Here is a 15596-nt window from a genome sequence, read left to right on the forward strand (position 1 = left end):
AATGGTGAAGTATCAGGATATGTACAAATTACTTTCAGGTGGCTTAGAAAGAAAACTTTTAAAATGGCAGTGCTAATTTGGAAAATGGGTAACATGAATGCCCATCAAAGCCTTAGTCTCTAACTAGGCCTTTCAATAGAAAATATAGGGATTCCCGTTTGAGTGAGAGGAAATACAACCACTTCTCTCTACCGCTTCCAAGTAATGCCACAAAAATTACCTGGAAGAATGCATGGAGGTACTGCTGGAGGACTTAGAAGTAAATAGTAATAGGGAGATTAAAGAAAAAGACTAGTTTCAAAGAAACATGAAACTCAATGTGAGTTTGCCTATATTTTTCCTCCAGGGTATCCTACCAGTCCTATGACAGAATAAAATGCAGAATTGGACGTTTGCACAGACAGAGAGAGCTTTAGAAGCAGCAGGAAAGCCAAACACAGAAATAAAAAATACTGCTTGGATTTATTTATGTGTTGAATCCAAAAAAGTCAAATACATGGAAGCAGAGAGTAGAAAAGTGGTTGCCAAGGGCAGGAATGTGAGAGGAAGTAGAGAGATGGTCAACGGGTACAACACTGTGGTTATATAGAGTAAAGAGGTCTAGAGACTGAATGCATAGCATGATGAATACAGTTAATAATACTGTAACATATACTGGAAATTTGCAAAGAGAGTAGACTTCAAATGCTCTCACCAAAAAAATTAACAATAATTATGTGAGGAGGTAGATATGTTTGTTTGCTTCAGTTTAGTAATGATTTCACGGTGTGTGTGTGTGTATGTACATATCAAAACATCATGTTGTACACCTTAAATATATACAAATTTTATTAAATATATAAATATAAAAAAGTAAAAATCAAAAATTATGAGGCAGAAAACCAATAGGGCATTGCATAATGCATAAATTAGTCTAGCATCTCTTAAGCCACTGATCAGTTTTAAATTATGAAATGTGGAGCAATTAGATTGTATGTAACTTATGATGCAATACGAGAAGAAGTACCTCAGTGCTACCTCTAAGTATTTTTCCTTGCACATAAAGTCTAAATGTACCCCAAACTCTAGATCTAACTACTACTTTAAACTGTTAGCATAGACACTTAAACAAAACTATGATGAAGCAAGTGGCCATATTCATAGTGTAGGACACTTTTATATGGCAAATAACCTAATTTATCCAAAAAAAAAATCAATGGCTTCAAAAAGGAGGGCTGGGGTTAAAGCTTAAGCTTAAGACCCTAAATTGAAAAACTGCTAAAAGAAAACATAGGGGAAAAGCCATGACACTTGCATGGGCAATGATTTTTTTTGTATATAATCCCCAAAGCACAAGCAACAAAAGCAAGAGTGGACAAATGGGATTACAACAAACAAATAAAGCTTTTGCAAAGTGAAAGAAACAATAAATTAAAGAGACAATCTACAAAATAAAGAGAAACTATTTTCAAACTATACATCCGTTATGGGGTTATTAATCAAAAAGGAAATATAAAAAACAAAACCAAGAATACCAATAAACTTACTTTTTTTAATGGGCAAAGGATTAGAATTGAAATTTCCCAAAAGAAGACATACAAATAACATACATGTGTTTGTTTTTTACCTAACACCCCTTAGAACAGCTATTATCAAAAAGATGAAAGAAAACAAGTATTGGTTCTCACCAATACTTGTTGTAGTATGTAGAGAAAAGGGAACTCTGGTACACAATTTGTGTGAATGTAAATCAGTACAGCCATTATGGAAAACAGTATGAAGAGTCATCAAAAAATTAAAAATAGAACTACCATACCAGCTAGCTATCCCACTACTGAGTATATATCGGAAGGGAATGAAATCAGTATGTCCAGGAGATCTCTGTATTCCCATTTTGATTGTAGCATTATTCACAATAACTGGGCTGTGGAAACCAATTATATTAATTAAGAAATATAGAATGAGAGGGAGGAATGTAATGAGGGATAAAGGAAAAAGGAAGGAAGGAAGAAAAAATGTAAGAGAGAAAAAGAGACCGAGAAACAGAATAGGAAAAAAATGCATTATTAGGAATACCATGTCTGTCCTTTTTACATTTTTTTCCCACTTCTTTTCTGCCAGGCTAGAAAAGGAATCACTGGAGAAAGGCAATAGAATCAAGTACTGATATGGGCCTGGACCATGATGTTAGTGAGACTTGTGCTGCCACAGGGTAGGAGACTCACTAAAAGACAGTGTGAGGGTATGCTCTGTGGTATGAGCAGAACAGCTTAAGAATGCATCTCCGTTGCTGTGAGTCCCCAATAAACTATGAAAAACAGCCAGACAGTTGTCTGTGTTGTAAACAGTTAGATGAATACACACTGTGAGCTAACTAGGGGATTCCTCCATGCCTAGCTCAGTAGAAATGGTATGGACTAAATGGATCTGAAATCAGAAATTCTCTTCAATCACATAGTGTTTGAGCTTGAGAAAGGATTGCCACCCTGACTGGGACTGCATTTACCATATATATTCTGCAAAAGCCCTGACATGACTGTGCTAAAACTAAGTGAGATTGTGTTTATGCTACTAAACTGTCCAACAAATTCCAGAGATTAAAGTTATATTATCCAGATACCTGTTTCCCAGAGAATGAACTGCTAATACTTAGTATGTGAAATTTGACCTGATAGAGATTTAGGGTGAAAAAGTGTTGGTAAATGCTTAAATTTTTTTTTGAGACGGAGTCTTACTCTGTCTATCTACCACCTGTGGATCCCAAGAAGCTGATTGATTCTTTAGAATGAATGGATTATGGCCGAGTAAATGATATCATGCCAAAGTTGATAGGAGACAGGCCTAACACATACATATACACAAAAGCATTGGCAGAATATGTTGTACAACAAGAAGGAGCAAAGCTAAATGTGGGGATTGTAAGGCCATCTGTTGTTGGTGCCAGTTGGAAAGAACTTTCCAGGATGGATTGATAACTTTAATGGACCAAGTGGTCTCTTTATTGTGGCAGGGAAAGGGATTCTTCGAACAATGCATGTCTCCAATAATGCCCTTGCAGATCTTGTTCCTGTCGATGTAGTTGTCAACAAGAGTCTTGTGGCAGCCTGGCATTCTGGAGTTAATAGACCAAGAAACCTCATGTCATATAATTGTACAACAGATAACACTAATCCTTTCCACTGGGGTGAAGTTGAACACCATGTAATTTCCACTTTCAAGAGGAATCCTCTCGAACAGGCCTTCAGATGGTCCAATGTAAATCTAACCTCCAATCACCTTTTGTATCATTACTGGATTGCTGTAAGCCATAAGGCCTCGGGATTCCTGGATGATATCTACCTCAGAATGACTGGAAGAAGCCCATGGATGATGAAAGCAATAACTCATCTTCACAAAGCTGTGATGTTACTTGAGTATTTCACAAGTAATTCTTGGGTTTGGAATACTGAAAATGTCAATATGTTAATGAATCAACTAAACCTTGAAGATAAAAAGACTTTCAAATATTGATGTACGGCAGTTACATTGGGCAGAATATATAGAGAACTACTGCATGGGAACTAAGAAGTACATATTTAATTAAGAAATGTCTGGCCTCCCTACAGCCAGAAAACATCTGAACAAGTTGCAGAATATACCTTATGATTTTAATACTATCCTTGTGATCCTCATCTGGCACATTTTTATTGCAAGACCACAAATGGCAAGAAACATCTGATACTTTGTGGTTAGTCTGTGTTACAAGTTTCTGTCATAGTTTCAAGCATCCAGCACTATGAGATACTGAAGACAAAGAACTCAGCATTTGAACATCTATGCATATGGTGGTCTAAATGCACAAAACGTAAAATGTACTTAAGTCCTTTCACCTTTTGTCAAGACATTAAACCATCTTAGATTGGAGTGTAAAGTAAATTATGGTACATTTTATGTAACATTTTAATGTTCATGCTCATAAAACCTAGTGAACACACTGTGTTATGCCAGCTCTAATCTACAATAGCTACCAAAACTATGACTTAATATTTTGAGCCCTGGAAGAAAGGGGTGGGATGAAGGCAAGAGTGGGGAAATAGGAACACTGATCAGTTTAACTGCAATTCTGGAACATAATTAAAATATGCCTTAACACATAGTGAATTTCTAATTCTAATGTTCAGTGCAATGGAAGATATTTATTTGGACAGTAATACTAGCTAAGTTGGTAGATATTTGATTCTTCAGTGTTTGATTTTTTTCATTAGTTGAAGTGGGTTTTAATTTTGTTAAAATTATAACCAAACTTTTCACATCGTCCTGTAAGTTAAATGATATCAAACATGAAAGACATATTCTTATTTTTCTTTTCTGATTAAACATCTGATGCATATCATTTTTCTATAAGCAATCAGCTGCTTTTAAAATCAGAATGCTATGTTATTCTAATGACCGTACTGGATCTGAATGGGTTTGAGAATCCACATCAACAACATATGCTACGTGTTTTGTTGATGGAAAGTGAAAACAAATTCAGTGAAACTGTTACTATCAAAAAGAATAGAAATACAGTTTTCTTGCCCACATTATGATCAAATAAAAATCCTGTGAAATTGTGTTTATGTTTTGAAGCAGGAGGATTTCTTAAGACTTTGTTGGAAGTGGGAGCATTCACCATACTTGTGTTCTCCCTCCCTGTATAGATTTTATTCATAGGACTTTAAAAAGGCTTGTGCTATCTTTCTGATGAAAACTGAAAGTGTATTATTATGGAAGAATGTATTTGTAGGTAGTAATAACATTAAGAAAATGTTCTCATGTGTAAACACATACTAATTTTGACCTTGAAAGATGAATTCCTTCAAGAAAAAATAAAATAATGTGTAAGATAATGTTTATGAAATTAAATAAAATACTTTATTTACATACCACCTAAAGTAGCAAATTGTTGAATGAGTTTGAAGATATTTATTTTTTATGCATGTGGTTTTAGGTTTAGAAAGAAATGCATTATAGAAACAAGTAATAGCAAGAACATTGATGTATATTTTGAGGATACATTAAAATTCCCTTTTAATCAAAATAGTTAACTCTGCCTACTGTTTTAACATACATTTGGTTTAACAGTTTGTTCATCATAACACTTCTAATTAAGTTGATCAAGTTGTACTGTATTAAATAATCAGCAATGTATCTGGAGTATGTTTAAAGAGAACAGTTCACAATACAAAAAGTTACATGGAACTTTACATCTTAAATTTCTTGTCAATTTAAATGCAATGTATAAGAAGTCTATTTTGCTATTGTGAAAAAACTAAATGTGGAGGACATCACCTACTTTTATGCAGGTGTATAATCTTGAAAAGGAAAAATGCTTCCATGCTGAAGCAGGACTTTCTGTAGTAAAACTCTTAAATATTATTTTAAAAGAAATATGTATATAAATATCTCTATATTCTTTGGAATGATACTAAAGTCTCTGGCCTTGGACCTACCTTATATAAAGGTATAAGATACCATGGCAATGTCTGAAAATTGAATAAATAATGAGGCCTTTGATTTAAAGTGATCCACATAATATACATCAAGTTCTCCATCTCTCCAAATGTATTTCCATAATGTGTTGAAAACATGCTAACATTTGCATGATTTTTGTATTTCTGCCGAATAGACTTAGAATCAGGTGAATCGTCTTTGTGTCTTGCAAAAGAGTTGGGGACAGCTTGGGCAGGCCTATGAAGTACATAGTGAGTGTATGTCTTCTGAAATGTCTTATTGTTCTTGTAATTTACCTTAAAGAAATGTTAACTGGGAGGGTGCTGAGGCCACTGCATTAATTCTGTGTGTTTAGAATTCTGTTGTCAAAAGTAAACTAATGAATAAATTAGTTTGTCTTTCTGGAATTTAAAGTTCTAAAATTAGTATAAAGAGTATATAGATCATTAATCCCCACCAACTAGACTTTGAACTTAAGTCAAACTTGAACATTTGAGAAATCATTTGTGTCATTTACTAGACATGATTTTTAGTTCTGTTTGATTACGTTTTCTACACAAACTCATTATTTAACAGGATAGCCTACTAAATTAAATGTTTCTTATTTCATTTAACTCATTTGATTAAACTGCATTCTAAAACATTCGGAGTTTTTCCCCCTATTCACCCTTAATCCTGGCATATGCATTTGTAAATTGTGATGTCACTGGGACTATATTTAAATTTGATTTGGCAACATTAACATGTCCTAAGACTCAGTGCAGAGAAGCATGCCAGTATGTCCTTTGACTTAAGGATGGCATAAAATAATCATTTTTGAACCTGTGTAATAAAGCTTGAAAGCAGGGAAAATAATTTCCTTTTCCCCCTTTTTTGTGCTGTCTGTAGGAACTGATTTGGAATTTTTTTATGTTTTTTGTTTGTTTTAAAAGTAAATTGATAATCTTTTATAAGAAGTAAATAGAAATATTATTGGTGTCTTTGATTGTAAAGCAAAAAGTAATAAATGAATCCCGGTATTTCCATTATTTATTGTATTTTTATGTTCTGAAAATTATCCACGAAACGATATGGATAGGATTACAGGAAGCAGTCCTTACTTAAACTTCTTGTCTGTTTTGGGTGTACTTGTTAATTCCTATGTCCTAATTTTATTTAATTCTGTGTTGCTCACACGGCATTTTAGGGGAAGCATACAGGCAGGATGAACACTTTCTGTTAAAGTGTTATTTTTATGTATTACCTGGAATGAGGCAGGTTTTTTTCTGTTTCCTAAAAACAGTAACCAACAGACCTCCAGGGTGTCGTTAGGTTCCAGCTGCTGACCTCCACATTGAATGAAATCCTGTTAATTTATAGGTATATTTGTAGTAATTCATATGTCTATTAAGTAAGTATAAGAGATAATTCTTTAGTAATAGAAATTAACCGAACCCTTTTGGAGCAGGGGAGAGTACCAGGCAGGGGTCAGGTAAGTGTAAACGGCCTTCTGAGCATGCTCTTCCAGGCTGACTGCCAGCCCTGACTTGAAACCATTAGCACTGACTTGCTCTGTTTAGAGAAAATCTTTCCAAACTTTTGCATGATAAACTAGAAAAAGGAATATATGCCACGTAACTGGATTACACAAGGGAGTTAATTAATAGTCTCTCTCATAAAAGATATATGAAATATTTTCTTATTGAATTAATATTTTTGGTCTTGAAGCATTTTCTTGTGGTAGAATGTATTTGTCTTTTTTCCTGGTGTTACCCTCTTAGCATATATCTTTGCTACCCTTAAGATCCTTTTAAACAAATCATCTTTGTCAGTTAAGCATAGTTGTGCAAAAATTGTTAAATAATTCCTTTGATTTGTCTTTATTAAATAAAAAATTTGAGAAAAAATATATTAATCAGGGAAGCATTTATTACAATAATTAATCTAATATAGTTGCTGTTATTTAAATATAGTATTTTAGAGGCCATTTTATTTACAAACTATGCAGAGAGCAAAACATGAAAAAAGGGAGCATTAACATAACATTTTTCAATAAATTTATTACATCTTTGCCCAAGATGTTTTAAAAAAATAACTGGTGAATAATGTTAAGTAATGATATAGAAGTTAAGAAGAAATTATTTAGGCAGATAGGGTAAGGAAGTTCTTGGTAAGGTTTTCCTTTTAATGAAAAGCGGCCCCCAAATCATTTTATTTTCTAAGAGCAGCCAGTAAAATCGAGCTGCAGACACAGACAAGCAAGCTGGAAGTTTGCATGGGCGAATGCCGGCAGTGGTGCCAACAGGAAAAGGCTACCTGGGACGAGGCATATTCAAAATGGTGGCTCCGTCTTCCCTTTTCTTTGCCGGCCACGTGTACAATAAGATGCTGACAACATGGTGCCAGCCAACTGGAAAGTCATTTTGCATAATAAGATTATGCAAGATTATTATGTCACACCTGGTCCAACCAATCTGTGGGCCTTAAGTAAATCAGAATCTGCCTCCTCAAGCATACCTATAAAATCTGGTGCACTCTGCAGTGGGCCAGATTTCCCTTTCGTGGGCCCCTCTGTCTTCTGAGGAAGAGCTGTTCTCCTTTCTCTTTCTTTTGCCTATTAAACCTCCTCTCCTAAACTCACTCCTTGTGTGCGTCCATTTCTTTTATCTTCTTGGCGCGAGATGACAAACTCCAAATATTTACCCTCCATAAAGAGCATCCTCACATGCAAAAATATTTCCTAATTGTATCAAAATAAGGATTAAATCGTCACTTCAGTGCATGCCTGACTACAAAATATATTTTTAAATGCTACATTTGTTTATAATGCAGTCTTTCTCTAACATTTTAAACGTATTCAATAACCTATATTTAATTTTAAGGAAATGCATATTTCTTTAATGTGCAATTCTTATAAAAGGATAAATTAGATACAGAAGGAGCATCAATTTACACTTGTCCTTACATGTATAATTCTTTGAAATAAAGTGTCAAGTCGATTTTAGGTAGCAGGAATGTATAAACTTCAAAATTGTGTTTCACATGCTGGTCTGGTAAATGTAAAATGTATATTAAACACGTGTTTTAGATTATGAAAGACTAGAACATCATGCCATCTACAGACAAGTAAATACTTGTAAATATTTCTAAACTGATGATAGCCTGCTACACAAAATAAGCATCAGTAGAAAGATAATTTTGTGCAACAATGGGCTTCATTGCAGATCTTGAGTTTGCATTTTCAGTTAAAAATATGTTTTGTGACAGTCCTAATTATAATTTCTCTGGAAGTTGTAATGAATTATGATTTAGTAGTCAGAATGTCTTTCAGTGTATGTATGGAGGGTAGTGGAAAGTATATAAATCCAGAAGTAGTATAATTAAAAGGGTAATGCCTACAATGGTAATATATGAATATTTACAGGAATTTTCTTCACTAAATCTGATATGTGAAAAATATATGTAAAATTATTTTTTATTAGCTTTCTTATATTACAAAAAAATACCCAGTAAGTGTTAGTTATTATTTTTAGGGCAACATTTATTTTTAATTGCAACTATTTTCATTACAATCAATAGAAAAATGCACTGATAAAGATGAAGAATACACAAAGAAAAAAATAAATATATGATTCCTTAGAATAATTTTATTTTCTCTTACTGGAGTTGACTCAGTGACAAAAATATTTTATTCCTTTTAACTAGTAGGCATCATCAGAGTTATTTCAATATATTTTCCTTTTTGTGTTGCCAGTAAATATATTTTTGTTGATTTTGTTTGCGAAGCACCAAGAAAATATGTGATAATTTTTCATAAAATATTTTAAATAAACAAGTTATTTCTATAAAGAACACATGCAAAAAGTAAGCTGATAATTTTTGGTTGAATACCAAGATGAGTAAAAATGTACAATATTGTGCATATTCTTTCATTAATTTTCAATTGTTCTGTAAGTATGAAAATATTGTCTAAATTGCCCTATTTGCTCAAGAACTATAGAACTTTTAATTACGTATTTGTCATATGAAAATAAATGTACATGTGAGGAAAAGATCTGAAGAATGTACCAAAATGTATGAGTTGCAGAGAAATACACTGTTGTTTCCATAGTAACAGCACGTTCAGCCAGTTGTAGCACCATGGTAACTACGAGAGGAAAAAATATGGAGGACATTAAAAATATAAATTTACAAAATTAAAAGATTCATTTTGGTAAAGTTGGCACCTGACTATAAAAACCCACATTTTCCTAATTCTGCTTCGGATCAGGACTCTCCTAGGTTTTACTGAGTTTGATTTTCTATTATTTGACATTTTATGAAGACCATTGTCATTTTTGAAATATGCTTGGATGGTCTCTATAAAGTTGTTGTAATGATTAAATAAAATGAGACGATTTATGATAAAGTGTTCTGTAAATTGTAAAGAGCTACACAAATTCATCATTATAATTTTTTCAAATTTTGATAAAACCTTGGCCCTTCTTTTGTTAGTTCCTAATTTATAATAAGTCTTTGCATAAAAATAAGTTATTTAGTTTATTGAATTTTGAACCGGAAGCTGATGTCTTTAAATTTTTTTCTAAATATTTAAATCTAGATTTCCTTTTAACAGTAGAAAAACTAAAAGTTAATACACAGTTTACATGAAGAATGTAATGGAGGCAGGAAAAAAGTGAGGCTGTGTGAGACCAGTCTTCTTAGGATAAAAAAAATGTAACTGAATCTCATGGTCCAATGCCATATGGACAGTTTCTTAGTATTTTCCTGGCAGAGCTGATCTAATGAAGCAGGCTTGAGATTAGCTATTTCTTCACATGATGATTAAATTTAAAGTGAGTAACATTTTAAACATTGCTTTATGTCTTTAGTTTTAGAATTTAAAAAAAAATAGTTGAATCTTCAGTATTTAATTATAATTTCTCTACCACGATTTGAAATGCATTGAAAATTTTATGGGAGTCTTAGAGACATAGTTAAATGCTATTTTTATCTATAGTCATTTTTCTCTGCATGTTGCTGTCAAGACATCTAGGTCAACTTTCTCAACGCAACAGAAAAAAATATGAAAAATTTTTTTTAACTTAATTATTTATAACATGGTAGTATAGAATAGTGGTTAAGCATCTAGTGTCAGACATGCCCTGCCTGGCTTCCAATCATAGCTCAGATATTTACCATTTCTAAGATGGGGTAAATTACTTATGTTTTCTGCCTCATTTTACCATCTGCAATTTTGAAATTATCATTTGTAATTGGAGTAATTATTACCGGTAATTTGAAGACTGAATGAGTACAAGTGTGCAAAATAATTAGAACAATGTCTAGCATAATGAAATACCCAATAAGTGTTAATTATTATTTTAGCACAGCATTTATTTTTAACTGAAAACATTTTCATTATAATCAATAGAAAAATTCACTGCTAAAGATGGAGAATATACACAGAAAAAAACAATTATTCTTTAGAATAATTTAATTTTTTCCTATTACAAGAAAGAAATGATTTACTTCTCAGACTTGTCTATAACATGTCACACAAGTAATATCTATTCCAGCCAATTGTGCACTTTTAATGCTAAAGAAATTTTTGATCACAGATCTTCATTTGATTATCATAGTATTTTTCCATAGTTCATTGTTTATTTTTACCTTATTTTCCTGTACTTTAATGTCTAATATTTCCTCATCAGTAAAGTATATTACAATTCTCAGAATATTGTTATCCAAGGTAAAGAGTATATGTTTTCTTTTTGATTCTTTGAGAGATTACTAATTTTTAAGTAGAAAGTTTGACATTTCCCAGATGCATTATCATGAAACTTTTCTACACTTCAGCTTATTGGCCTTGTGCAAATTATTAATTCAGGTAGTATATAGCAGACACTGGTAACAGTTGAATATAAAGTAAAAACAGAATGATTGTAAATAGTAAATTGTTTTATGTCTCATAAACCTGGGTTCTAATTTTGGCTTCTGTCAATGATTAGTCATATTAATAGGGCCAATCATATGAAAATCTTTATCAATATAACTGTGATTAAATAAACAGAAACTTTAGAATACATGGAAAATAATGGTTTTAAAGTTGATAATATATAAATGATAAAACACATTAATAAATAAGTAGAATTAAAAACAAAATTAATAGTAGATACTTATGATTCTATAGAGCTTTGAATGCCTTTTGCTAAGCAGTTATATCAATTTCTTGAAGCTAAAAAAGTCAACAACCTATTATTAAAACCTCAAAGAGTGCATTAGCATCTTGTAATGGCCAGAAATAAATTAATAATCCAGATTTCAAAAATATGTATTGAGACGTCATCCTCATTTTATGCATGGATGCCATGGTGGTGCGAAAGATTTTATTTTGCAAGCAAACTAACGAGTCACTGAGGCCAGGGAGATGGAATTCTTTGGTTTCTAGGTCCGAGGAATCAGCCTCACTTACTGCTTTTGTTATAATAGAAAGAAATAGCTTAAGGCCCTTCTCCAACCCATTAAAAAATGGGTTTTCTATGGGAAACTGAGGTTCTGCTATCACAAATAGAGAAAGTGATGTTGGTTGATTAAGAAAATATATATCCACTACCTATGGAAAATTTTAGATAAGGTATTAGATCAACTATTTGTTAACTAATTTAAAAAAACATTTTTAAAAATGTTACTTTTTATCTACCATACTTAGGTGCCTGAGTTCATGGTGGCAGGTTAATTGCTCCTTCCATTTGCCTTGAAATTGCCCCAAACAGCTTAAAATTAAAGGAAAAAAGTGTGAATTACTTCTCTTCTACATATTGCATCAGGTTTTAGCACCCAGGCACTTCCCTACCTCACTGTCCTGTTGCTATTGACAATTAATTAAATAGTAATTATAACTACTATTACCTTTGCAGTTGCTCTTAGAAAATTCTAGCTAATGTTCTGATTCATCTATGTATCAGTAGATCAATTGATTGATTGATTAGTTTCCTAATAACAGCCCAATGAGAAAGAAACTGTCATTATTCCCAGGTGAATGAAAGGAGACACGAAGAAAGCAGGCAATATCAGCCTGAAATTGTACAGCTGGTAAGTGTTGGAGACAGGTTTCCACTCACACAGTGTGACTCACAGGCACTGCAGTCTACAACACCAGCCTCCAAGCTATTCTGCCTACTTCAGCTACAGAGGTTGGGAGTTGGGAGGTGAGAACAGTAATTTGTTACAGAATTGGTTTGCCAAGATATTTGGGGAGAAGTATACAATGATAAGTTTCACAAAACATTTTTATCACAATGTGCTCTATTTGTCAAGGCACTACAGAGAGGAGATGAATTCAGAAAAAGAATTCATCACTTTGCAATAAAGAAATGAAAGAATCCAACTTTTTTGAACTTTAAGCGTTGCAGGAGGCATCTTTCTTATTCCCAACTATTTGAAACCAAAACTAAGAAAAACCTTGATCAATAAAAGCAGATTGAAGCCCATCCTTGTGTGGAGAATCAAATTAAAAGGATGATCAATATACTTGCTATCCAAAAGCTTTAAGATGCCTCACAGTGAAAGTCCATCTAAGTGTGTGGAATGAAGTGTATTCTTTCAATGGGACAAAATTGCTCAGTGAAAAGAGGACAAAGTTATGGCTATATAGCAATTTTTGACAAATTTAAAGTACTGTCAACTAATTTTAGAGAGAGCAAAATGATTGGATTAAATTCGCAGTTCTAGGAAGGGGGAGATCCAGCAATCAGACAGGCAGTCTGCTCAACATGCATTCTAGTGAAGTTTCAAAAGTAAAACACATACCAACATTATGCATGCTACCATAAAAAGAATGAAGGTTGTATTACATCTAATTCCACATCAACAACATTATTTGGCAAAAGAGAATAAAATAATAGTTTCAGAATTGTAAGCAAAAGAAATTCTAGATCTAAAATTTGATATTCTATCAAATGTCCACCAAGAGGATAAAAGAAATATTTTCAGATATACTAAGACTCAGAAATTGTACTTCTTTCACAATGTTGCTTAATGAAAAAGTCCAAAGAGAATGCATTCTGGAAGAGAAAAGAAACAAGAAGAAGAAAATATGCCATCCAAAATGTATTCTACTTCAGAGTATAAAGAAGAAAAGCACTATCATAAAAGCTGTGCACCTCTCCTAGAAAATGACTGTTTACATTGAACAAAAGTTCACAAGGTTCTGAGAATAATTTTTCTGTAAATCAGTAAATTTTCTGAAGCCCAGTTAGGAATCTGGATAGTAGTATGAATGAGAGATGAGCAAATTATTCTGTCAACATGAAAAAATAAACACAATTAATAAATCTCATAGGTCTGAGAATCTATAAAAGACAATTCAGATAAAAAAGAAAGTATAGACATTATGTAATTTTGATTTATTCTTATAATTTAGAAAATGTTGTGATTCTGATCATAATGTTTTTAATATTTAACTGCTAACAGCAGACTTTTGGTGATAAATCTTTTTGTATCTTTTTAAATAGGCCTAGTCTTCTAGATATATTTATTTAATTAAGGCTTTGTAAATGGAATTATCAGTTTTCAATTATGTAAACAAATCTTCAAACAAATCATAAGTTACTGTTATATTTACAGAACAGAATTTTCTTATGTAAACCTTAGCAATAGAAAAGGGAAGGGATAGCTTAAAGAAGTTTGAAGGTAAATAAGAAATCAGTCAATTGAGGGTCTTAAGTTGATCTTAAGTCAACAGATCAATAAATACAAGATACATCATTTAAAATTAATAATTAAACAAAGTGTATAGATAATAAAGTCACTATAAATCTGTCAACCAAAAATTCTAAAGCATGAAGGAGATATCAAATGATCTGTATAATATAGTGATCTGATATTTTATAAGAAAATAACTAAAAATAAAAAAAATTAAAGGAGGGTATAGTAGGCAAGTTTGAATTTGGGATAGTGTATTCGTTTTCCAAGACTAGCACCAAAAGTATCACAAATCAGGGTTTTCCATAATCTCCTTCTCAGGTTCAATAGTTCAATAATTTTCTATGACAGTTCATATAACCCAGGAAACACTTTACTCAAGTTTACAAGCTTATTATAAAGGATATTATAAAAGATATGAATGTACAGCCAGATGAAGAGGTACATGGAGCAAAGTCCAGAAGGGTCCTAATAGGGTCACCTTTGTCCCTGTGTACTTGGAGTACGCCACCTTCCTGGCACGTGGATGTGTTCACAAACCCAGAGGCTCTCCGAATCCGATAGATTAGGAATTTGTGTAGAGGCTTCATTCATGTGAGCATGATGCATTTACTCAATCTCTAGTCCCACTCGCTAGAAGATGTGGGGGTAGGACTAAATGTTTTTAGCTTCTGATTATGACTTGGTCTTTCTGGTGACCCGCCCCCATCCTGAAGCTGTCTGGGAGCCCAGCTTCAGGATGAGTTCAGCCCAGCAAGAGTTGCCTCATAAAAATGAAAATGTTCCTGTCACCCAATAAATTTCAAGGAACTTAGAAGATCTGCGTAAGATTCTCTATCAATCCCATCACTCAGGAAATTACAAGAGTTTTAGAAATACTGTATAAACAACCAGGTGCAGGGATCAAATATGCATATCTTATTGTGTCACTTACCTGTAATCTTTCTAGCTGATCTTTCTAGCCCAGCCATATCTTTGATGTTCTTTTCTCAAAATTCTTTGGTATTATTTTGCAATATAAATAGACTGATAATTTTCCAAGTCTTCAAGTTCTGGTTCATTTTTGCCTAACAGTTCTTCAATTTATCTCTCTCCTCACTCAGGTTGCTATAAGCAACAAGGAGAAACCAGTAAACACCATCAATACTTTGTTTAGAAATCTCCTTAGCTAATTATTCTAGTTTACCACTTAAAAGTTCTATTTTGCACAAAACCCTCATACACAACTCAGCCAAGTTCTTTGCCATTTCATAACCGGAATCACTGTTCCCCCACTTCCCAATATCATGTCTTCATTTCTGTGTGAGGCCTCACCACAAGCATCTTTAACATTCATATATGTACTGATATATGCATTCTCTCTGAAAATAGAAGCTTTCAGTTCTTTTTTCTGTGTACTCACCAGAACTGCCTTTCATATCTGTATTTCTACAAAATTTATTCCAGGCAGTGTAGGTTTTTTTTCCTAACATGCACCTCAG

At 32.8% G+C, this 15596-nt stretch overlaps 1 pseudogene; it reads left to right on the forward strand.

The window, feature by feature from the left end:
• Window positions 1–2681: 2681 nt before the first annotated feature.
• On the forward strand, window positions 2682–3766 carry LOC100590812 (annotated as a pseudogene).
• Window positions 3767–15596: the final 11830 nt, after the last annotated feature.

The sequence above is a fragment of the Nomascus leucogenys genome, chromosome 5 (assembly GCF_006542625.1).
Source record: "Nomascus leucogenys isolate Asia chromosome 5, Asia_NLE_v1, whole genome shotgun sequence".
Lineage (NCBI taxonomy): Eukaryota > Metazoa > Chordata > Mammalia > Primates > Hylobatidae > Nomascus > Nomascus leucogenys.